Below are 25626 nucleotides of genomic sequence, written 5' to 3' on the forward strand. Positions count from 1 at the left end.
CAAAGGCCAGAACATCACAAAGACCATCTTAGATCAGTGTGACAAAAGGCACAGCTATGCTGGTGCCTCCTTCCTGTGTTGGTGCTGCTTTCACACTTGCCATGAGTGTTTTCCCCTGCTGTGCACCCCTCCTCCCACCCCTCATGGGGTGCAGTGCCAGGTGCACACAGGTTGTGTGCAGCTGTGGCAGATTTGAACTGTGCCCTGCCTCTGCCTCACACCAATAAATGTCCTCTTCTGCGGTGCCCAGGGACAAGCATGGCACTTAATGACACCCAGCAAGGTCTGCAGTGCCAAATGAACTGGGATTCTGGGAATGGATTATCTGTGCCCAGCTCAGAGGTACTGGAAATGCATTATCCAGTGTCTCAAGCTCATGGCTTGGAGTGGGGTTGGGAGAAGAATGCTCTGCCAGTAATTTACTTCATAAATTTAACCTTCCAGCGTATTTTGAATGAATCTTCACAACTGTCCTGCATGTCACACACCCTGTTATGATTTTGATGTTACTCAGTGACCTGTGTTTCTCCTTCCCTCATTTGTGGCTGATTTAATGTAAATTTACAGTCAAGTTCACAACTGAATATGCTGGAAATTCTAGCTGTTTCTTGGTTTAGGGTGGTGACCTCTGTGGTTGGTGTTTTATTTCCCCCATGTGAGTCTGTGTAGGGGAATCACCTTGTTCGTCCTCTAGCAGAAATCAATCCTTTTTATTTTTTTCCCCCTATGGCTTCAGCTGATCTTCAATCTAACCAACATAAATATTTTCTCTACCAAGAAATACTAACTATATTTTTCTCTAGGAAAATAGTAAAACAAGGTGTAAAGTTGAGAGGTGCCATAGTGTGTGTGCTTGTGCAGGTGTGTGCGTGTGTGTACTGGCAGAACTTTCCAGCAACCTGCATGCTGTACTTAGAAGAACTGAGACATGTTCCTGTGTGTGAAAGGAGAGAAAATTATTTGTTTCTGTGGGGAACAGAGTGAGAGGATTAAGGAAACAATTGCAGTGACACAGCAGAGTGGTGCCTGAGATGCTGATAAATTGAGGCCTTTTGGAAACATTGAGGCACACATGGAGCGCCTGTGTCACCGAGGCATGCCTGGCCCAAGAGTATGCTGAGCCAATGTGAGTGTGTTTCAGGACAGAATATCCAGGGACAAATAGAGTGAAGAGCAGAGCAGATGAGGCCCCAGAGCAGGATGCACCCTCTGTGTGACGCACAAGGCAGCGGATGCCGTGGTGTGTGCGGAGCAGCAGCACAGCCCCCAGAGCCCTGCTTCCCAAAGCCCTTGCTTTGCCTGGCCCTGCCTGGGAGCTGCAGTCACTGCTGGAACATCTGTGTTTATTTTGCATGACAAACTTGTTCCTGGGCTCTGACAAAACGCGTGCTGGTCTGGGACTGGGGTTTGGGCTCCTCAGCAGGGCTGTGCCATAGTGCGTGGCTGGCCCTGCGCTGCTCTATAATACATATTACATTACTTCATCCATAGTTAATGACAAGTGTGCTATATTTTTAATCTTTATAGCTTTATTGTGTGCAAGTGGTTTTAATAATTGGTGTGGCAGGATGGTTACTTCCCAGAATTACCCTGCAAAATTGCTGTGTTTTCAGCCTTCAGTCGCGCAGGTTGTAAATTATAAACTTGGTTAGTAATAAACTTGGCTCCCTCTCAGTGCTCTGTGGAGATGCCAACCCGTAACAACAGCAAAAAGATAGATACTGGCAAAAATTCCTCGCTGAAGCTATCCTCATCCTATGCGCATGGCCTGTGGGGCAAGGAGGCCCTCTGGTAACCCCTGCTAATGCTTTGTGTGTGTGACCATGAGCAGGAAAGTAACTGCAATGACACAGGGATAGTGGTAAGGAGCAAAGGGGCTTGGGGACTCCCTGAACCCCCCACCTCCTCCAAGACATTCCTCGGTCTCCTGCCCACGTGGAGCATGAGCACTTCTGCCAGAATTGTGATAAACAAGGCATGTGGTGTCCAAATGCCTCTGTTGATGTCCTGAGCCTGCACATCCCTGAACTGGGGCTCTGGAATGGGGTTGCACATGACTGATGCTGGGACTGTAGCCTTGTCTCATGTGGAGTCTCTGCTCATCCCATCTGAGGGCCGAGATTAGGATGCTGCCCACCAATGCAACATTGCTCTACACATACAGTAGAGCCTCAGGCAAGCAGAACATTTTTATTTAAGAAAAAGAACACAAAACTGGGTGAAGGTGTTCTGGAGGCTTCCTGTTTCAGCTGGCTCATTCTGTTTGGCATTTCTCAATTCTCCTTTTCTGGGCACGTCCCCAGCAGGATGATGGTAGTTCCTCCCCTTCCCCTGTGCACTGGGGTGGTGAGGGCTGTGTCCCTCCCTCCTGTGCTGCCTTGGCTCCCAGTTTCCACCCCTGAGCACCGGGGGCCCAGGTGCTGGAGCAGCCCCCCAAGCCCCACACACAGACAGTCCCCAGTATCCCGAGGAACGCTGTGAGCATGGCAAACACACAGCGTCTCTCCGGAGGCGCAGCTCTGGGATGGCCTCAGGTAACAGCAGCTCCTTTGATCGGGCTTGTTGCCTTCAGCCTCCAGCTGCTGGCGACGTTCCGCTGCCTCTGAAACCCTGTTCACCCGTGGGCAATATCCACCTGCTGCCGTCCTCGGAGCCAGGCAGGGGATGTGAAATGCGCCCCTGGAGTGCCTGCAGGAGTTACTGGAATAGCTGATGATCAGCCTGCAGGAAGATGGGAGTCTGGGGGAGGGTGTCAAGGGCCAGGCAGCACTTTGAGCAGCCTTACAGCCTGCAGAAGTGAGCAGTTCTCAGCTGGGGACAGGCTCTAGTCCTACCAGCCAGCTCTGCTTTAAAGCAGCGCCAAGACCTCCCTCAAATTACTGGGTTTCTTATATTTTGGCTTGGGATGAAACTCTGTGTCATTGTCAGTGACGTTTTTAAGCCTTACATAGACACAATGAAGTATTAATAGCTGTAGCAAGACAAGACCTAAAGAGGTAATTCATAACAAATAAATCACTTAATGCTTTAAGCTTCTTTACTTCCCCCAGAAACACTGAAGACATGTAGGGTTCCTAATAAAAACATGTATATTTAAGTCTCCAGGTAATAATGGGTGCAAACATTTTTCATTAGTTCCTGAGCTTTGAGGTGCAAACATTTGGTATCCAGTTTTCACTCTGTGTGGGGCTGGTCAGCTTCTAGTTGCTGGGAAGTGAGTGGCTTTGCAGGGGGCTGTGCATTTCCAGGGTACTTGTCCTCTGTGGATACAAGTGAATTGGGGAATCTTGATTGTTTGACCAAGGTGCTTCAGCACGTGTTTAGCTTCTGTCTTTGGGGCTCAGGCACCTGTTGAATGAAAGATTTTTCCTCGTGAAATGTTTGAGCATTTTCCTGTGACTTAGCTAACTCTGCACCATCCTTTTGCTGGCATTGCAGTGCCTTGTGGCCCAGCTGTCTCCTCTGGATCTCTGGTGACCTGACACAGCCACGGTGGACCTGCCAGGTGACAGCCATGAGGCACAGCAGGAGGTGAAGGCTAAGGTAGGAGATGTTCAGTCTTATTTACACATTAAACATATTGAAAGACAGATTACCACTGAAGCACGCAAACACATGCAAACACTGTGATTCCAAGTGCATTCAGGGACATCCCCCTTTCTTCTGATGGCTGGAGCAGAACAGCAATCCTGTTTGAGCAATGTTGGACTGAAGAAATTAAGGTAGGAGGGAGGGGATTTAAAAAGAATTAAAGCAGCTTTTTTCTGCACGCGCGCCTTTGTTGTCTCCTTTTGGATGCTGTGATTTCCATTTTACTTTGTGTCTATTGCCAGTTCTGCAGAGCACCAGTTCACTGTGAGCACTTGTCACAATGTGTGTGATTTTTTACTGATGGTGTCCAGTTTGTTTCAGTTAACATATTTGTGGGCAAAGATTTCATTCAGATGTGTGTTCAAGACCACCTGATTTGATAGAGGCTTTGAGCAGGGTTTAATCTGCCTTGTGGAGCACATTGAGGGGGTGCCAGGCTGGGTGGGGAGGTGCCTGTGCCCATGCTGTGCTCAGCCAAGAGCTGCTCTGCTGAAGGCTTTGAGGGAGTTCTCCTCACTAATTAGTCATCCTGTCTGAAACAAATAAGATTATCACTACTTTTTGTTGAATGTTGAAATCCCAATTATGGCTATGCTTGATGGAGGGGAGAGCAAGTTCAACAGTCCTTGTTCCCACTGTTGAAGTGTTCACTTTAACACAAGCTGTTGTGTGTTTGAAAATCAGCGTCTTAATGCTGTGTGTGTCTCACTCCCCTGAGAGCAGCTGCAGTGCCTGTTTCAACCAGTGCACAATGTTCCTGGAACTGGGACTTCTTTGTGACGTGAAGGGTTTGGACCCCACACCCTGTAGGCTTGTGACAGTCCTTGTAACAGTCTGTGTGGGTGCGGTGTCTGGGAGAGGAGACCTTGGGGAATGCCTCTTGGGAAAAGCCTGCTGTTGTTAGTGAGGTGCTGAATCACACAGGGGAATTGTGCAGGTAATGCTGGAGGTAGCCCCGTGTGGGGCAGGGGCACAGCCTGAGCACAGGCTGTTGGGAGCTGAATGTGCTGAGCTCAGGACAGGGCTGTGGCACCTGCTGGGCTGCCTAAATCAGGGGTCATGCCTCATTTACCTTTTGCACAGAGCGTAAAGAGACAGAACTGAGCAAGGTCCCTCCTGAAGGGAGGGTGTATCAGCTTAACCCCAAAGTCAGCTGTGAGGTGAATCTGATCTCAAATACTGGGACACCACAGAGCATTGCCCTTAGAAAGTGCACTTTTCCTCTGACAGAATGCAAATTAGTTAATAGTTTCCAGCAACCAAAAATGTACTAAAGCATGATTTGAGCAGGAAGGAAGCCACCAGCAGTGCTGCCACCTCTTTGACAGCTCTTCTAATCACCATAGCTTTATCAAGAAGTGTTAAGTTGTATTTTTTTATTGATATTTAAGAATAAATTCTTACAACATCATCTCTATAAAAGGTTCATCACAGACCAAATACCACTCTAACCTTTTAAGCTTCTACAGTAAAAACTGTCGTCTTTATTTATCTAAGTTTGGGAGAGATACAAATGTAATCATAACCCCCAAGGCAAAATTTTATGGCAGTTTTCAGAACTCCTCTCTATAAAAACTACTCAAAGCTACCAACATAAAAGCTCCCAATAAAATTTGCTTTAGATCCTAGTCGTAAAACATGAATTTTTTTCCCTGGTCCTGGAACTACAGGTGTCCAATTGGCAGCGCTGGTCGCTGCCGGATCCCCTGGCAATGTCAGGCTCCACGTATCTGCTGAGTCAGGTGGGCAAGGAGGGGCTGCTGCCCCTGAGCTCTGCCTTGGCTCATGCCACCACAGCCTGTGGGTGCCTGTGGCAAGTGTGGGCACTGGAGGTGTGGTTAGATTGCGGCTGGGACAGTTCTGAAAGTGAGCAAAATCTTTGGGTACGTGAAGAGCTGTGCAATAAAAAGCTGAAAAAGAACATTACAGGCAGTAATGTAGAACACGGGACTCTTTCCTCTGTTGCTTGGCTGTTAAAACATTGGGGATCTGCATTTGTTTGCAAGACTGGTGGCCCTCCAGGTCTTATTTTGGTGACATATGAATCCATGCTCCAGAGGTTGCCTTAATTAAAGATTCCTTACTGTTATTTGCACATACAGTGTTAGCAGTAAGTAAAAAACCCTTTATGTACATTTAGCTGAGAAACCTAATCTGGACCCGTATGCCATGAGGTTGGGCTGAGGGGACCCAGGCCAGCTGTGTTCTTGAAATGCAGCGCAGAAATAAATCTCTACAGGCTTTAGTGGATTCCTGGGAAGTAAAGGCTCACACTTTATCAGCCTAGAGTAATTTGCTTTTGCTGTGCAAAATGGATTTAACCCTGCTACCTCACTCTGGATGTTTTCTGTTCAGAGACCTGAACCTCTTCTTCTGACTGCAATTAGGAGAAAATCTAACATAGCACAAAGCTTCTGCTGGTAAAGGAGAGCAGAGACAATTCCTAGATGTGAAATAAAAAGCACAGCCGCCTTCTTTGGGGTACACACCTCAAAGCATCCCAGAAATGTTATGGTAAGTAAGAACAACGTGATATACAAGTGTGCTTGGATGCAAGTATTTTTCTGAGGCAAAAATACTATTATGTTGATTTCTAAAGCTGCTTTTTTTCAGGAGGCTGGAGGTGGTCCAGAAAGCCTCTACCTGGCAGCCCACATCTTGTGATTGTAGGCCTTGGCCTTGTTTGTCATTCTAAGCCTCCGCTGCATGCTCTGACTGTTCTATAGCTGGGAAATTTGAAGTGGTTGCTCGTCTCAGCTGATGGTCCTTGTAAGGAGGGTGGGAGGCCCATAGCCCCGTCTTTGGGAAGTTTCCTTCCCATGGTGCTTCCCAAGGGCTTTTTCCTCCTGACTCCATGTACTCCTCTGCAGAGATGTCCTTGAGAGCTCTAGGACTGCCAGGAAAGGGCAGTCAGGAAAATCAGGTAGATACAATAGTTGCATAACATGTATAGTAAAAGCTGTGATTAATGACAGGGCTTTTCTGTTTACTTTAAAGTAGACTTAAATTACAAATCTGTCTTCCCAATTGTGTGTGATGTTAGGAATTGGCGCTGGGAGCATTCCCAAGCTGGCTGTTAGAGCTGTGTTCCTATCTCCCTGTCTTTGCTCCATTGGAGAGGCTGCTTGGTACTTCCTGTGTGCTGGGTCTGTGAATACTGGTTAGTTCTGCTTTGTGGCTGCTGTCTGACACGGGAACTTCTCCCCTGTGCCCATCCTGAGTTATCAGTTAGCTTAGGGCTGTTGGGTCTTTGCTGTGTCCAGCTAAGAAAAGCTGTACTGAATATATGTTGGTGAGAAAGGTCAGAGAAAGGATGTTTTTTCTTGTCTGAAGGACTGACAGACTGATACCTTCTCTGGCTGCATGGGCAAAACTACACAGCAGCCATCAGCTCTTCCTTGCCTCCCTTCTTCCTGACAGTCCTGAGGGAGCCTGAAGCACAGAGTATCCTGTGAGTCCTTAATGGCCTTCAACAGCCATGTCCTCACAAAGCCATGTCCTGACAAAGAAGTTAAAAATCTGTACTAAACTAATGAGACTGTTCCTTGTAGTGGCAACCAACCATAGACTCCCTCTTATGGCACCTTTTAATTATTGTTACTGATGATAGAGGCTTTGGGTCACTGCTTTTGGAAAGAAGCAAGCCAGGAAACTTGTTTCTCCTAGAAACAGGCATTCCAAACTCTGGAGGCACAGGCTCAGAGGGCACAGGAGATACAGGGTTCTTTGGCTGCTGCAGTTTGGAGACCCGGGGCTGTGTTGTCTCTGTGTTTTGTTGATAAACACAGCCATTCATTCCTTGTGCCTTTGTACCTGTTCCCTCTCATGAGCTCCAAAGGCATTTATTTTCCTTCAGTTTTGGCATGGGATCAGAGGGTGGCTCTCTGCCTCTGATCTAAGTAAAATAGTCATGATTTGAGGTAGTTGCTGTTCACATTATTCATTGCTCCTGGCAAAACAAATGTTGGTTTTAAAATATGGCCATTAATATTTTGAGGAAGTATTGAAGCCACCTGGATTTTGGGCAGAGCCAGGCTGCTGGGTGGGGGCCTGGTAGCTCACAGACCCTGACAAGGAGGCCCAGTGATAGCAGGTGAAACTGCACAGCAGCATTCCCAGCCTGAAAGGTGGATGTGCAGGTCGATTGTCACCACCCTCTACGTCCTGTTCAGCTGCTGCTCTAGGGAGAGTGGCAAGGTCCCAGCCCCAGGTGCTCCTGGACAGCAACAGGTCTTTATGGTTTTGATTTCTCTTGTGAAAATAAATGTTTGTAGCAGAATGCAAGGTCGTTGAGTCTTGTGGGCATTTATCCTCAAAAGATTAGGGAAAGGGAGGAAGAAGCTGTTGCCAGTCTGTGCTTGCACTGAGTAGAGGTTTCTGTGTGAGACTTCTGCAGCTATTGATGGCCTGAGCTCCCCGTATCTCTGCCTTACACGAGGCTGTCAGGCACCTTTTGTGAAGGCTTGACAGCATCATCAATACTGGCATTAGAGCTCCTTGTGCAGCTTATGAGGATGGGATGGGTGTGATGGATATGGAGCCATGTGAGAAATTGGGCAGGTCACGGCCATTTTTTTCCTGGCTTTCACATTTGCTTCCCCGAGTTCTCACACAGGGACATGAATTGTTCGGTGCTGCTGCAAGTCGCTTGGCAGGATGAGTCGGGAACCCTCAGGGGCTCTGCCAGATGGATGCATTGAGTGGGTCCGAACAGAGCTCTGGGACTGCTGGGCCGTCAGTGTTTGGATGCAGGGAGCCCCTCGGAAGGCTGTCTCTGGGGATAGACACTTTGTGTCTGTGTGCTGTGTGAGATGGAATTGTCTGACAAATTGTAGTGCCCACACAGGGCACTGCAGAAACTGGACTGTTCTGTCTGTTCTCTGGTCTCCAGTTTCATTTTCCTTTGCTACTGCTGCCTCTGGCTGTGGGAGCAGAAGAGGCTCCTTCCCCAAATGTCTCCCAGTTGGCATCTGGAACTCATGCAGTTTTTCCAGATCCCTCATACTGCCCTCAGAGCCTGGCTGGAGCCTGAGGAGAGGCTGTGTGGATACTGGTTGAGGGACTGTACCAGTGCACTTGTGGGGCAGTGAGAGTGGGGTGAGGAACCATATTGCAACTCCCAGAATCTCTGTGGCTCCCTCGCTGCTCCAGCTGGGAAATAATCTGCACCAGACTTGTTTCCTGGCACCAGCCAGCTTCCTTGGTGCCAGCTCCAATGTGTAGGCTGGCACATTGCAGGAACGGGGAATGTGTGTGTGGGGCAAAAGAAGTGGAAACAGTCCTGGCTCCATCACCTCTGTTCTGACCTGCCATGGCCCCTGATGGCCTTGCCTTCATGGGGTAGAAAAACATCCAGGATAAGACATCCCTCTTTCCTCTTTCCTGGTTTACACCATTTCCTCCTATTCACTTTAGTGATAGTGCTTACAGGCACAGATTCCAACATGTTCCAGGATAAGTGCAAATTATTCCCATTCTGCCAAGGACAGTTCATACCAGAAGCAGGAAGTTGCTTCCACTGATCTGTCTGTGAAATACCCCCCAAAGCAGCTCCAGTCGGGAAGAGCTGGATGATTAGATTTTGTGGTTTTTGTTAGATTTGGCCGTGTTCTTCACAAGCCAGTGGAGGTGCAGCAGCGTGCGGCTGCCACAGGGACCTGACATGGGAGTGAGTTCCCATGCTTGTTTTATAGTAGAGGCTGGCTTGGTGCCGCTTCACATGTGAAAGCTCTGCAGGATTTGCTTTGAGCTGTGTTTTTAGCAGCTCTCAGACAGCTGGGGCTGTCCTGCAGCAGGGTGGCGAGCCTGTGGGAAATGGCCTTTTGCAAAATATTTCCACAAGATTTTTAATGCTCCCACTCTTTCCAAATGTGCCCTGGTTGACCTGAGGCACAGGATAGGCAGCAGCTGCAAGGACAGTGTTTGAGTGGGGTGTTCCCACTGCATCAGAGCTGGGCTGTCTGCCACAGAGAGGAGGTGGGATGCTGCCTTATCCTATTAACTGTGGGACCTTCTACCTGGAGATGAAAGAACAAAAGCCTGGGCAGACAGTTAATTATAGCTTCAGCTTCACAAGCAGAGTTAATGAATTTTAACGTGCCTCAATTAATAACTAATTGGGTTTTGCGCCTTGGCTGTGAGTGGAACTGGAGGGGTGTCCAGGAAAAAAATGGCCTAAAGATGAGAGATTTTAATTGAAATACTGTAGGATTCTTGTACAGGGGGATGGTTCCTGGTGTTATTGTCTGGTTTGAATGCAGAGGGAAATTAAAGGGGAAGTTGTTTCCAGAGAAAACAAGTGGAAGCCTCAGAGTGCCAACAAGACATTATTGTGTCACCTGTAGTGTGCAGTTTGTAGAGCCCTCTATTAACACCATTATTGTGCCACAGAGAAGTGGGTCCTGCAGGCACACCAGGATGTTCAACCTCAGAGTTCCAGGAGTCAGAGAATTTAGGTAGAAAGAAATGATGCGTAACATAAATTTTTTTATACTCTAGGCTGGAATATGCCTGGTAGTGCTATTGGTCTAATGAGATATTTTATGTCTGTTTCTGTGGAAAGAGGATTATTTTTTAAGCCTACAGTTAGGAGAATGTCCAGTGTTTTGCTGTGATTAGCATTAATTCAGGCTCTGGTGGGCCAAAGGAAATGACCAGAGGTAAAGGTAGCAAAGGTTAAATTGTGTTTGCAGTAGTTTAAAAGAGCGATAAATCCTGGAGAGTGCAGAAATAGAGAAACACTCTGCATCTCAAGCAGCAGAAAATTGTTGTCTTTTGAATTTGATGCTCTGAGTGTGAAGGAAGAAAGGAAAATATATCTATATGCCATTTCCTCCTTCAGTACCATTTCCAGGGAATATTTATCAGCAGCCTCAGCCACCAGGCAGGAAAACACCCAAAAGCCAAAGTGCAGCTTTAGTTTGTTTTGTTTTACTCTTTCATTTTTCTGGCTTTATTCAAACCCCCTCAGAGAGAATGTGGAGTAATAAGGAAAAGAAAAGAAATTAATTTATTCAATGCAGCATTGTCAGGCACCGACCCTCCACCGATGACTATTTATGCTGGGCTGCTCATCATGCCCTTCACAACTGCTGCACAATAAATAATAAAAGATTAAAACCTTAAACCTGGAAAACTTAGGAAAAAAATATTAGAAAATTTTATTTCGGATTATAAAAATCCGTGAATGATTTACTTTAAGGGACAATTTCATTGCTGCCATGTGCAGGAACTAATGATCATGGAGGGCTCCGGATTGGTGAGGAGGCTGCTTGGGAAACATAGTCATGGGTAGGTGATAAAGTCACCTTGCTCCCGCGCTGCCTCACTGTCACCGCAGTGGCTTTCACCATTTGTTACAAGAAAATGATGGTCCATGTACATATTTATACGTGGATGGCAATAACAGTGGCAATAATCCTCCCTGAGCCAGCCACCTTGTTTTAGGGAGCCCGGCTCATTTCCCCGTGCCAGCAGCCCTCGCCCGGTGTGCAGGGAGGTGAATGGAGCTTGGGTGATGGACGTTTGCAATGGCAACTATTCTTTGTCATGAAGGATGTTGCTTAAACTAGCAGCAGGTTCCAAGTGTGCCACATTTCCCCCCAGGTGCTCCCGCGGCACCCCCTTAGCAAGGAGATGGGTCTGTAAGGACCTTCCAGTCTGCTCTGAGAACAGCATGTCTGCTGGTACTTGGGTGGTTGGAGTGTGCCTGGCTGGGCATTGCCCTTGTGTCAAAGTGGATTTGTGCTGGCTGGGGAAAAGGCTGCTGGATGCAGCGCTGGTTCAGCAGCGAGCCATTGTTTGAGTTCTAGTTTGTGTTTTTAAACACCCACACACACTGTGCAATTAGCACATTCTTGTCCAGGCTATTGTTGGGCAAGGCTGTCAAATGGAGCAGCAATTGATGGTGCCAAAGCCTAGGAAAAGTGCAACTAAAAGCAAAAGACAGTATAGGGTACACAAGGCAACTGGCTGTGCTTTGGGGCACAGAGGAGACACTTGTGCTGGTGAATGGAGGCACCTGGGAGGTTTAGTAAATCCCATTTGGAAATCTTTTCTGTGTGTCCCAGCCCTCTGCCTTGTCTATGTCTTGCTGCATTTATTCAGTCTAGCATATACTAATTCTTTGTTCCAAATTCAGGATTTGCCATTTTTGTGCCTTGATTTCAGGCGTTTGCCATGTTTTACCCCAGTCTCTCTGTGTCCAATGGCAAAGTTCTCTGGTTTTGATGACTTATTAGAGTGTGCAGTTCTGGCTAGGGTGCCTTCTTGCCTTTTGTCTTGGCCTCATGCTCAGGAGGCTGCTGAAACCTTTCTGGTTCTTCACTACCACCTTCTGTTAAAAAAAAACAAACAGTGTGAAATGGTAGGAAAGAGGTTATGAACTTGATGCTAGTGATAAGCGAGTTCCTTCCATGGGGTGAGGTGACAGCAGATGGAGGTGTTGGGAGTCAGTCCTGGTAGCCCACAGGCTCTGGTGCAGCCCAGTTCCACCTTCCCCTCACCTTCTGAAGCGCATGCAGGCTGGGCAGCATTTTGGCACCTGCCTGTGGCTGCACAGAAGGGGCTGGGAGCAGAGCCTGCCAAGTGCTGGGCCCTGGAGGAGCTGCCAGCCTGAGTCCCACAGGTCACCAGCCATGCATGCACGGCGCCTGCTCCCTGAGCGTGTCCATCTCTGTGTCTCGCAGCCCAGTCCTGGCTGGCGTCCCCACTCCGCGTGCCTCCTCCTGAGGGGGCTGTGGCCAGAGGACAGTGGCAAGGTCACAGCTGCTGCAGGATTGTCAGGTTTGCAGGCTGCAGGAGGGGTCTGGGCTGGGTGGGCTCTCTGGAGCCATGGGAGCCTGCGTGACGATGGTGCCATGGCGTGTGGCACCTGCGCCCGGGGTGGCATTGTTTGCACTCAGAGGGGTGTGAAGTGCCCCTCGGGAACCTCTGATTTTCTGCGTGGCTCTGGCTGCTGCTCCTCACGCCCCAGAGGTGACTGGGCCATGGGGAGGGCAGGCAGGGGTGATGGGCACAGCCCAGCTCGGCTGTTGTATGTGGGGAGCCAGACCAGTGCACTGTGGCCACCGTGCTTTTCACTGGAGCCTGCTGGTGCCCTTGATTCCATGGCCAGATCAGCACAGGCACGCTCCTCTTGGGAAGAACACACAAATTCTGGGCCAAGGCACAAGGCTAAAGGCATCTCGAAACAGCCACAGTCAGGCATGGCTGCCCTAGGAGATGCTGCTACTTGTCTTGAAATGAGTGAAGTAGTGGGGGAGACCCCTCCCTCAGCCTGCTGGGCACACACAAATTACTTACAGAAGGTTTTAAATTTCAGTTGAGAACTGTTTGTGGCACGGCTTGGGTTTCTGCTGGGGTTAATGAATCAGTGCTGACTTAACTTATCCGTGTTAAATGTTTGTTTCTCGTCTGGAAGTTGGATGTGAGGGAGAATTTAAGGCCAGCATTCCGTGTTTTCTTAAAGCACGGCTCCACATCTGCATTCCCAGGAGTAAATGTGTAAGGTCCTTTCCTGTGCCCAAACTGCAGATGGCATTCAGAGCCAAACCAATATGCAGTGTATTTTCGTCCACATTTCTTCTGCTTCGCTTAACACCTGCCAACCATTTCAGGAGTCAGATCAAACAATTCTTTGTGGGCAAGCATCCTTCCCTGTCACTTGCTGTCCAGACCTTCCATCCCAGTGCTGCCCTCCCCACAGCCCCCCCAAACCAGTCACCCTTGGTTACCTGCAGGGCTGGCAGCTGAACGCGCTGTGCCCCTAGCAGCATAGGGAGGTTTTCTGCTTCTGTCCTTCCTTTAAAGCCACTCTTCTCTTACCAGCACTGGTGGCTTTGCCTCACAGTCCCTGGCTGAGTGAGCTGCTGCACGTAGGGGCACCCTGCACTAGATCAGATATGAGTATCAGTGGCAGAAAGGTGTGATTCAGACAAGGCAGCCCTGGTATAAACTGGCGTTATTGTATCCCACTACTCCAGTGGAGAAACTCTCAGGGGCACTTACTGAAACCATGTGTAATGATTACTCACGTAACGTGGTCTGATCCTGTGGGGATTTGAGCTGTATTTGACATGAAGTGAAATGGATTTCCATTCACCCATACAGACACTTGCAGCAGTTTAACCAACTCCGTTTCCAAAGTAGTTTTAGGGCATCTCAGGCACAGCTGGAGGAGATAGGGATGTGGTGGGGAGCTGTGGTGGATGAGGAGCCCAGAGGTGATAGCCCCATAAAAGGGATGGTGCAGGTTTCTGGATGCCCTGTCCAGCCTCGTTGGCAGGGGCTTATCAGAGCCCAGCTTTTTAGGGCTGTTCCTGCACCCTGGAGTGGGCCAGCACACTCTGTGCTCAGAGCGCAGCAAATGGGAATATTCTGCCTAAAGCACTTTAGGTTCTTCATGTTGTTATTGCTCTGATACTGAGCAGAGATTTACGAGGCACTCCAAGGTGGTGATTGAATGTATCTGTGCTTCAGGACCTAATCATGTAAGCAGGAATTAAGAAGGGGATTTTTAAGAGGAATGCCAATTCCCCAGCATTTGCCACAGTTGTTGGGGATTCTACCAAAGCCCACAGCAGAGCTGCATTTATTTAATTTATTTTGATATCCAAGTCTACTTAGGGAAGGAAATGAGTTGATTTAAGTATTTGTAAAAGAGAAACTGGAGAAAAGATGTGCAAGTTCCCCACCCCAAGAAAGATACTGCATTGGCTGTAAAGAGTTCTCAGGGTGTTCTGTGTTTTACTTGCCTGTGTCATTCCTGCTCTGTGCAGAAAGAATCTCTCCTGTGTCTATGTCAGAAGGGTGACAAGCCAAAAATGCCGTCAGTGCCTGTGGAGAGAGAGAGAGAGGTGACTGGTCAGCACTTCCCAGCATGGGAAATCCCAGTGAATGGGATCAGGTTTAAGATAGGAACCACATTCTGTACGTACTAGCAGGAGGAAGGGCTTTATTGCTCATTGGTGAATACCCTGAGCTAGTACAGTTTGTAACCCATGAGAGAAAGGCACTGCTTTTGCTGCTTCTGTTTGCTGTCTGGTGTGAAGTCAGTGGGTGACTTGGAGTGCCCACAGAAGCCTTCCAGATGTGGGATCCCCCTGTGGGTGACTCAAATGTAACTTCTGTTTCTTTCTAATTTTGGTGGGATTTTCCTTGTGGAATCAGAGCTCTCCTTCAATCCATGTCCATGTTGTTGGCTTTCCCAGGGCAGATCTCCTTCCACAGCCCTTTGGAAAGAAGAGAGACTGAGCTTTTCTGCCTTACCAGGGCCAGACAACACATGGAGTGACTGCCAAAGCCAGACACATGTCACTATCCCCTGTCCCAGCACATCCCATCCATCCCACTGTCCCTGGAGCAGAAGGAGATGGTAGTGGGGAGCAATAGAGCATGAACCCCTTGCTAGGAGCCCCCCACACCCATGACAGAAGCTTTTGAGATGTGGGCTGTACCACTGCCATGTTGTCCCTTCTCACAGAGCAGATCCCCAGTCCTGCTGCCACTGTTGTGTCTTGGGAAAGGGGAGCTCTTTTTAGATCTGTGAGCTGGGAATTCCCTTTATAAAGGTGTTCTTGACTTCCAGTTCAAAACACTTCAGAGCACATTTCCCATTGCCATTTCTCAGCATCTTGCCACCAGTTTTGTTAGTACCAGTTTTAAGAGCAACAGCTTTCACATAGGCATGAGTTAGATTTGAGTTTTGCTAAAGGCTGTAGGGAGACATCCCATTCCTTCCTGTCATTCCATGTATACTTTGAAGAGCTGTGCTAATTGTTCCCTTTGAAGAGTCAAACCCCTGAACTTCTGAAGCACCACTTCCTTGCCAAAAGCACTGCCAGATCTGTCTCCTAAGCTTTCCTGACCACAGATTGCTAAAGCAGGTGCTCATGTTCCATGGTAAGTCATTCAGGCATTACAAAGCTCCAGAATGTGGGTGTGGAGGCCAGTTTCTGGGTGCAAGTTAGAGGTGACCCTGGGTGTAGTAACTGCTGCATAACCCCATACCGAGTGCAGCCACTGCCTGGCTCTCTGTGTGATCCCAGAGCTGGCTCCAGGCCTGTGCCTACTGCTCAGTACAAGCTTGGAGCCTAACTAGAGGTCCAGCAAACTGGAGGAGTTTCAGGCAAGGTCCCTGCTTGGCCTGGCTGAGCAATAAAGTTGTTTCAGATTTTCTCTTGCTCCATGGCCTCTTAAGCTGGAACCAAAACCCAGCAAAGGAGAAAGGTGTTTGGGTCCCATAGGAGGGGGGTCTGAGCAGCCCCAAAAAGCAGAGTTGCTGTGTTCTCAGTGCTGTGCTGGCAGCCACTGCTGGGCTCTGCAGAGCATTTTCACAAGGTCCCTGCATGTGGCACTGACTCACTGCAGCCACAGCCCCTGGAGTATGAACAGCTGGAGCAATTTCCAGCCCAGAGTTTTCCAAATTATGAATGTTTGTGAAAGGAGAAGCAATGTTGAAGGTTTTTAAGGATTTGGTTTTGTAAAAGACATCTGGGTTGGAGGTTTGTGTTACCTCATAAGCATCTGTGTGTTTAGTGTGCTGGTATTTCACTGCATCACCTGGCCCTGTCTTTGTGTTTGGATTTCTCTCCCATATGCCTTCACTCTTGTCCCTTTTTTACTGAGCCTTCAGCTTTCCTGAAGGAAAAACAGTTCCTAGCCTTTGCAATCACCCTTAAATGTCCCCCACCTCCTCCCAACTGCTCCATTCTCTTTTGGCTCTGCTTTAGGAATGTTTTGGAGAAGCTAGGAGATGGGATCTTGTAGGAGTTACAGGCAGATAAGCTCTGTGCACAGAAGCCCTTTTCCACAGAGGTGGAAAAGAGCAGCTTCCCTACCTGGAGGTGGGAGGAAACAAATCCCAACTTTCAGCAAGGTCCTAAAAGAATCCCAAGCAAATTCCATCAAACCAGTGACACTGGCTTTTCTCTCATGCCTATTCCTGAGAATGATCAAGTGCCATAAGAAACCAGTTCTTTGAAAGGCAGACTGTGGTAATGTACTGGGATTCTTTGTGCCGAGCACAGCTCCAGCCATGACATCACCTCTGTGGTCTCACCACTGGTGACAGGCAGGAATTCCTCGCCGTTGACTGCAGCTATAATCCACTATGTGCCAGCCAAAATCCCAGCCTGGCAGCAACCCTCTGCTTTCCATCATGGAGGCCCAAGGATGGAAGGAGCCAAACCTGCTGTGTTTGGTTCACGGAGCTGGTCATTACCAGAGCCCAGCTCTGGTGATTACCGCAGTGTGGCGCTGGTGCGGGGCCCGATACAAATAAAAGGTCTTTGCAGTTATAATGAGATATTCATGCATGGTAGCTTCGGGTATAAACTCAGGTGCTACTGTGTGCTTAGCTATGGGAAATGGAGCAAAGCAGGGCTGAACTCATTGCATCCCACCACAGCTGCATCTCACAAATAACGGCCATGAACACCCTCGTCAGCAAGGCCATTTCCTGTGGCTGGGGCAGCAGTTCCCAGGCCAGGTGTCCTCTGCACAGACAGGCCAGCCAGGGGTGACATGGTGCAGTGGGGAACAGTTGTGAAGTATTCATATAGCCTGTTTATGGGAATGCTGATGGTGACAAGGCCATAACAAGTGTCTCACACTTTTTGTCCCAGCCAGTGGAGGGGAGCTCTGTGTGGGAAGGCTGTGGTGTGCTGGAGTGGGGGAAACTGAGGCATCATGTGACCAAAGCCTCGTATGTTGTGCAACAGAGTTTGGAGCACCCAGGAAGCCATGGCAAGGGAAGAGTGAGGCTGGATAGTACCTGGTGATGTTCCCCCAGCCTCACAGTATGCCTAGTGGGAGATGGGGAGTAAAGGCAGTGCTCATGTAAAAGAGACCAGACAAGGGAGGGTGACAGCCTTTTTGCTTTGTCCCTCATGTTTGCAGGTCACATCCCTCAGACCTCCCTGACTCAGAGACTTCTTCTGGTGTCTATCCAGACTTTTCTGGTGTTTTCTTGGGGTTTGGGGTGGATGGAGGCACAGGAAGTTAATTTTCCAGCTGAATTTACAGCATAGAGCCTGACATCTTCCACATCATTTTCCTGCTGGAGTACCTTGCAGACTGAAGAGCCCTCCCTGAAAGGCTGGATGCTTTGGCTTCTATTAGATAAAGCTAGAGGTTTGCTGCTGATAATCCTGCCACAAATTCAGAATTAATCACAGCATAATGGAATCTGGTAGTGCTGGTTGTTAATTCTCTATTGAGTCTGCATTCCTGTGTTTGTTCTCATTTGTTCTGATCAGGGCCATTGTCTCTAATATTGCTGCATAAAGGGTAAGAAATAAATCAGCAGTGTTTAGCTTTCCTAACCATCTGCTCTGGCTCCCATCCCAAACTCAGTTTTTAAGTTGGGCACAGTTTCTGTGATTTTGCCTTGTGACAGAGAACGTCTCTTGGGAGTGGAGGAAAAAGTGACTCCTGATCTCACCCCAGGGATTGATCGTTCCAGGGATACTGCATTTGAACTCACCAGGTTTTTGTTGTCATGCCCGTGATTAGGCTGAGCTTTGGTGGAAATGCTGAAAAGAGCTTCTTTCGTTCTGGTATAATGGGATTAATGCTTTTAACAGCAGTGTGGGTACTTGGAGGTGTAAAGCACTTGGTTTGGCCATGGAATTTGTGTGCTTGGTGGCATTTGGTCCCAGCAAGGTCAGTCTCCAACCTGTGTACACTGTGATGCACCCCTTGGGTTGTTACTGAACCTTCCTGTGGAGCGCAGCCAGTTGGTTTTAAGAGGTGTTGTTAATGCGGTGAAATTCAGGGCATTTGGGAGCTGCTGCATCGTCACAGATGGGACATACATCTTGTAAACTATAAATTTTTAAAAATTATTTAGCATCTCCATTGCTGTGTGGGCCATGTGGCAGTGAGCATGGGATAATTCCGCAGCTTTCATTAGAGCACACATCAAACATTTAAAGTCCATGGGTGGTGTTTTCAGGAACTATTATAATAATTAGGAAAGGAGAATGGGTTTAATAAGAGTTGTAAACAGCAGCCAGACCCCATCCCTCCCCGCAGACCCATCTGCACAGCACATCTGGGCACACAGAGCAGGGAGCAGCATGTTCCATCCCACCTGCCCTGACTCTGAAGGAAGGTGTGGGGGGCCTGGGGTCACTCTGGGACACAGCCGTGACAAACCTGAGGAGAAAAATCTGTAAAATAACACAGAAAACCTTAGCCATACCCTTCTAGTAGATACTTGTGCTCAGTCTCTTGACAGCTGTCACTAGGTGCTCAGGGCTCACAGGCAGAGCCCCGTGGGCCCTGAGCTGTGCTGGGTGGGCACAAAGGGATGTCCCTGCCAGTGTGGGGGCAGGTCTGGCAGCCAGTGGGATGCAGCATGGCCCCACCCTTCTCAGGGACTGGACACAAGGGCCTGGGCCAGGCTCTTGCGGTCAGGCCCTGCTGACCCTCTGAAGACCAGCAGAGAGAAGTCTGCAGTTTTTTTGGTGCATTTCAGCTGTCAAGATGAGACATGAGAGGTAAAATCATGAACTCTTACTTAAAAGTCATAATGGGCACTCTAATCTACTTAAACATGCCAAGTAATGTAATCCCTAGGAGCAACTGCTTGCAAGGGGATACATTGTGGTCTGGAGGGAAGCTCCAACAGCTGGAAATCCAGTCAGGCTATGTGGATTGTGAGCATCTTCTAAGTGATGGGAAGTCCCAAATTATACCTAGTGGAGGAATATTCTGGAAGGCAGGTTCCCATTACTAAAGTTTGATATTCCATGCACAACAACCATAGTCAGGATTGCTTCCTGTCACTATGGTGCAGTTTGGGGTGCTTGTGTTCAACCACTCTGGTCCCCATTCCCTGGTGCTCTCTGCAGACCTTTGGAATTTCCTGGTGGCAGGCAGTGCTTTGTTCAAGGTGATGGAGGTCCTTGTGTAAGATACTGTGGAGGGGAAGGATGGTTCCAGTGCAGCAGCGAAGAAGCTGTTGAATAATTAGCTGCTTGCTGCAGCTGCATTGTGTGTCCTGCTGGGTGTTAAATGGGCATTGTTCAAGTCAGCAGATCTGTTATGTCATTCCATGTTCCATGTGAGTTCAGGCTCTTGAGACAGCAGCCAAGGTGCAGGCCTGGGAGCCACAGGCTGGCTCTGAGCACTTTTGCACTTGATAGCCCCCACCTAGGAAACGCCCTGGTTCAGGTGGGACTTCCTGCTGAGCTGTCCTTTCTCTCCCCGAGCACATCCCTCCCTGGGCCAGGTATGCAGGAACACAGCTGTGATAACTCCCCAGTCACCCGGCCACCTTCTGGACAGGCCACCAGCCAGGCAGGTCTCAGCAGGGAGCTCTGCTGGAGCCACCAGTGGCTGTCACCATGCTCTACCCCACCCTGAGGCGCACTGCCAGGCAGGGGTCACCGTGGGATGGGGGGAAAGCACCTCCTCTTTGGCTCTGAGCTGAGGGCCCCTCACGGGGCATGGTAGCCAGGCTCTGGATCTGAGGAAGCACTATGGTCTCACCTGCCCCACAGAGAGTGAGCCCCACCACAAGGGGCAGATACCCATGGCTGGGGTCCCCTCCATGTGCGCCCCCACAGCCAGCCTGGCCCTCCAGCCTGGCATGGGGCAGCTCTTGTCCCCTGACCTAAATTGAGGCTGAGCAAAGAGAGCAAGCAGCTGCCCCACTGCTGCTGCTCTGTTTTCAGCACGGCTCGAGCCTCCCTAATCCCCTCGGATTTTGTATCTACCAAAACAGCTTGGGCCCATCAGTAAATTGCAGTGGCATATGGTCCAGGTTTATGAGTAATCTGGCACACGCTGAAGGCAAGGAGGACGTCATCCTTCAGCAAATACAAAAAATATTGGGGGGGAGGTTATGACTGTATTTAATATAGTTGATGAGAAAGCTGTGAGAAATGTTTACCTTTGAAGCCAGTCCTGTTTCAACTTCAGCTGCTGGGAGAAGCCACTGTGAAACAGAAAACAAATAGAAGTAACAGGAGAGTCTCATTGGTTCCGTGAAGGTTTTGTCACTTAAACTGATCCCGTGGGGCTGTGCGGGTTTAGAGGGGAAAGCAGGCAGCTGGTGCCACCAGCCACCCTGTATACAACCAGTGCCACAATTGGAATAGTCCTCATCAGCTCCCTGCAGGTGAAGTTCCTCTAGCTGGTGCATATGTCAGAGACATGGCTTCATTCCTGAAGAGAAGAGGGAAATGCAGTTTTAGCAGCTCTGGGAGGAGGAGCCTGGTCATGGACACCTTGGTGGGCCTGGCCTTGTTGTAGTGGCAGTGGATGTCTGTCCCAGCATGGTTTCCAGATGTTCTCTGAGGACACAAGAAACACCTCCCAGTGTCAGTGTACTCAGCATTGGCTTCATCAGGGCAATTCAGCTGAGGAATGTCCAGGTCCTGGTCAAGGAACCCTTTGTGCAGTCCTTTCCTGGCAAGGAGATGAAGCTGTGGATGTTTTGAGCTGCACCACCCAGCATGATGGCCCTTCTTAAGGGCTTGGGACATCCCTGGGCTCAGCTGACATCCCCAGAGACATCTGTGTGAGGACTGGGACATCTCTGAGAGCAGGAGGACATGGAGATTGGAAGGGACTGTGTTGGGTACAATGCTGCAGCAGCACTGTGCGAGTTTTCCCTTGGCCCCTGATTGCTCTCTGTGGCTCAGATGGGCCATGCTGCTTTTCCCTCCAGCTGGGGTGAGAGCTAACAACTTCTCTCCTCCCCACTCAGCTGCTGTGGGCTGTGGAGCCCCATTACACAGAGGGCCTGAACTTCATTTTGCTCTTCCCAAAATCCATGTTTCCTCAGTGTGTTTGGAAGCCCAGCTACAAGAACCTCACTCTCTCACAGCCTCCCTATGCTGTGTAATGCTTTGGCAACACTACATGTTTTCTTTGGTTGCATAGGCGTGGCTGTGACGTTCAGGGAGGAGTCATCTCCAAGAGGAGGTGCATGTCTCCTGTCCTGTGGCCTGGTCGGCAGTGCAGGGAAGGAGAACACAGTTGGCTCTGGGTGCCACTCTTTTCTTGCTGCCAGCTGACACTTGGAAACGCCCCAAACTTCAAGGAAGCTTTCATCTCTTTAATCCAAGAAAAGGCCTCAAACAGCTCACAAATAACTTAAACCTTGGGCTTTTAAAATTTTAAACAGAGCCTTTGGGACCATATTTGTTCTAACCTTACGTATCTTGGTGGCTCAAATTTGTAGCTGTTTGCTGCAAGCTTTGAGGCAACACAGTGTGCAGTTTAAAAGGAGCTTTGCTTTTTAAGTGGGAGCTGATTTTTTAAGGCTGAGAATTGTGTGTTTTGTGTCTTTGTTTTGCATAATCCAACTTTACACTCTGGAAACTAAAGGAAATATCTTGTGTAAAAGGGTGGGATGCAGACCATGTGATCTCAGCAGCAAGCTGGAGCAGGGTGTGTTTTTCCAGTGGGCGTGGTGTCTTCTGTGGGACCATGCTGAGACATTCTGCCACTGCTGGGGCAGGTTGCTGGAGCCAGGAGCAGAAGTTTCCAGCAGTCCCTGGCAATCCAAGGGTGTCAGCTCCCAGGTTTTATTGTCAGTGGATGTTGACAGGACCTTCACGTGCTCCGTTGCTTTGCTGCGGTGGTGTGCGTGTGTTCAGATGGATCAGGGGCAAGTCCTCTCTGCCCCTCCAGGTTGCCCTGGTACAGCAAAGGCCCTGCTTGGTGCCAGGGACAAGGGCATCTCAGGATCCTGTGTCAGTCCGTGCCTGGGAATGCCAAGCTGCATGCCATGCCTGGAAAACAAGCCCCACGGTGTCCCCTCATGCTGCCACTGTCATGAGGGAGGGCACAGCTCCTAAGAGGAGCCCACTGGGATTTTTCAAAGCAGTTTGGGGAAGGGCTGAGCCTCAGGTGTGCAGCAGAGCTGTGGTCTGCAGTTGTCTCTGCAATTCTCTGCTTTCATGTGGGTGGGACAAAACCAGGTGATCTTTCCAATTGTGATGACAGGACATCTCAGGTGTTTCCTCTTCAAGATGTAGCAGTGAGTGGTGGTGACTCAGAGTCTGCATTTGTAGCCGTGCACAGGCGATGTCCTGGTGTCTGTCTGCTGCTGCAGGACACACGCTAGGCCCTGGGAGCCGAAGGAGTTAAACTGTTTCCAAATAGGCCTCTTCATGCTAATAAAGTACCTTGGAGCTGGTCCAGCAGGCAGACACCTGGGTATTATCCAAGCATCTGACACCCCTAGAGAACTAGAGCCTTGATGAGCTTTGTACACTCTCAGAAATCTTGGAGAAGAAAGGAGGCTTTCCATGGAAAATGGATTTTCAGGGCCAGCTGAAGGACATGACGTTCAAGATCATTGCTTTAAAATAATTTCAGCTGCAGTTAATGTGAAGCAAAGAAGAAAAGAAAACCCAAGACAGTGAAAGGATAATTAATTCTGAGTTGGAGCTGCAATTTGGAAGGGCTGTATTGTGAAGTGACCCTTTTCCAAATGATACCTGCACTGGCTCTTCTCAGAGAGCCCTTTGCAGTGAAATGTTGTGTTGTTTTACTTTTACACTGTGGGTTTATTCACCCCTGGTGTTACAGAGTGACCTTGAGTTCAGCCTTGCAGACAAGGGCCCAGTGTAGTGAGGAGGTTCTGCAGGGAGCTCTGGCACAGGCTGGGCTGAGCAGAGCCCTCTGGGGCCAGCTCCCCTCTCCGTGCTGTGGCAGGATGGTGCCTGGCTGTCCCCTGGGCTTGGGGCACCCTGCCATCCATCCTGCTTTGTTCCTATCTTCTCCCTGACCACCACAGCATGCACCCTTATCAAGAGAGGCTCTGCAGAGCCCCCTCTAGGACCATGAAGCATCCCTTTGGAGGGCCACAGTGTCCCTGCTCCCAGGGTCTCACCCCACAGAGCTCTAAGGGAACTTGGGTCAGTGGATCACCCTATCTGGCTTTGACCTCCTCTCGCTGGTGCATCTCCTCCACTCCTTGCACATGTTGTACTGAATTTCTCCAGAAGCTGAGAGATGCTTTTTATGAGGAGCTGTTCCAGGGACTGAAGCCTGTACAGAATATGATGTTTATTACTGCCATTCCAATGTAATTTGAAAAATATTTATTTCTCGCCTACTTGCTCTTCCTCAGCTTACAGCGAAACCAAAAAAAAGTGTCGAGGCCAGAGCTCTAATGAGATTCACATTTTGGACATCAGATCAGTACAATAATGCATTTCACACTGTTGTTTCCTAATTTGCCTAATCAAATAAAAGGAGATGAAGCATCACAGAGCCCAACCTCCCCGTTCCAACAAGGCAGCACTGAACCCATCACTTGGCACTCAAATTAATTTTCCCCATGCAGGTTGGCCAAAGCACATAATTTAATCAGCGTCTTGCAGCTCTGTCAGTAGGCACCATCTATCCCAGGGGCTGGCAATCCCAGGCAGCTGTCCCAAGGAACCACAGGGTGCATGGATAGCCTGGAGAGGTGTGGGGAAAGAGGGGAAGGCGTCTCAGGCCACTGCAGCCCATGCTGTTGCGGCAGGTATCGAGCAGTCAGGTTCTGTGCTGTGCTAAATCCCAGGGAAATCCTTTCTCCAGTGCCACAGGTGGAGCAGAGGGGTCTCTGTGCCCTCAAGATATCTCCAGGGAAGTGAGGGCTGTTGTTGGAGCTTGGGCAGGTGCTCGGGGCCAAGGTGGGGCTTGAGTTAATGCTAAAACCAGTGGTGTGGTCAGGGAGGCATTTCTCAGTGACTTAGTCATGTCTTGTTACATCCTGAAATGGGCAGGACTCGTGCTCCAGGTAAATCCATGTCCCTGAAGGCAGCTTAAGGAGCAGTATGCTGTTTGGGACAAGTTTTCCTAAGTGTCCTGCTAAGCAGTGCTGCAGGGAGCTGGGAGCTTTTGGGTACTGCCCAATTCACCACCCAGAACAAAGCAGTTCCTCTTAGGGAACCTGAATGCTGAGACCTGGGACCCCTCTCCTGGCTGTGGAGCAGACCTGGGAACCCCTGGGAACAAATGCTGCAGGATTGGTGCCATTGCAGATGCTTTTCTCCTACAATGTGTTGGAGAATTTAGCAGAATTTGAGATTGTGCTTTTAAAGGAGGAAGTAATCAATGGGATGGGTTTGGGGTTTTGTTATGATTCACTGGGAATCAGGAATGTTATTTCAGTGCTGGTGACATTGGAGCAGACCTAAAAATGGTCTGCTCAAACCCCTCAAAGTATAAAATCATGTTTGAGTTCAGTTTCTTGGGAGATCTGTCCTGGGCTCAGCTGTGCTGTAGAGCACATCTGGCTTTGCAGGTGGGGTGTTTGTCTCAGAAGGAGGTTTGTTTCCAGTTCCAGTGAGGACAGCTGTGGTTTGTTGCAGTGGGCTCCTGGACACTACTGGTACATCCCAGAGCTCCCCAGAAGGCAGCAGCAGCCACAGGCCCCAGCTGAGCAATCCTGTGCATTCCCGTTTGGGAAATTAGGTTTGTTTACAAAATCAGGCAGAGCAAGCAAATTAAAAAAAAATTAGTGTGAATTAAATAATGCAATTTTGGTGCAAACATGGAAATCAAATTTTGCTTTTCCATGGGCTGTGGAGCCATCCTTGTAGCACAGGAAGAACCATTGTGAGTTCACTGCCAAGACTCAAAAAGTTATCAAGTAAAGGCAGTTTCTTGCATCCAAAGTCCCTCATTATATTAAAAAAAAAATATTGCAGCACAAAATTTACAAGTGCATCACAGGACCCAATTGCACTGTTAAACAGATGGCACCTACACAGGACCCAAAAATATATAACAATTTTAATTGAGCCAATGCAAAACAGATTTGTGAAGTAAAATAGGACATGCCAGGTCTAATAAGGCCCTGCCTAGAAATTGTGGCATTAGTTTTGTAAGGGCACAAGAGGTACTCAGAAGCTGCTCTTTAGCAGATGAAGCACTTCCTTGACTTGCTCACTGCAGCCTCTGAAGTTTCTGCTCAGCCCGCGCACACTGCCCCTGCTGTGGCTTTTCCTGGGAGTGCAGTGCCAGCCCCCTTGGCCACGTGAGGCCGTTTGCCCCGTGTCCTGCTCTGGTGCAGCTCCC

At 49.1% G+C, this 25626-nt stretch overlaps 1 long non-coding RNA gene across 2 annotated transcripts in view; it reads left to right on the plus strand.

Moving 5' to 3' along the window:
* Positions 1-25626, plus strand: part of LOC135446937 (uncharacterized) — a 179164-nt gene that overhangs the window by 113806 nt on the left and 39732 nt on the right. For both annotated transcript variants that reach the window (XR_010439939.1, XR_010439938.1), the window contains one exon: positions 3439-3543. This is a non-coding gene — a long non-coding RNA (uncharacterized LOC135446937). The remainder of the gene's footprint in view (positions 1-3438; positions 3544-25626) is intronic.

This window comes from Zonotrichia leucophrys, chromosome 4 (assembly GCF_028769735.1).
Source record: "Zonotrichia leucophrys gambelii isolate GWCS_2022_RI chromosome 4, RI_Zleu_2.0, whole genome shotgun sequence".
NCBI classification, from domain to species: Eukaryota; Metazoa; Chordata; class Aves; order Passeriformes; family Passerellidae; genus Zonotrichia; species Zonotrichia leucophrys.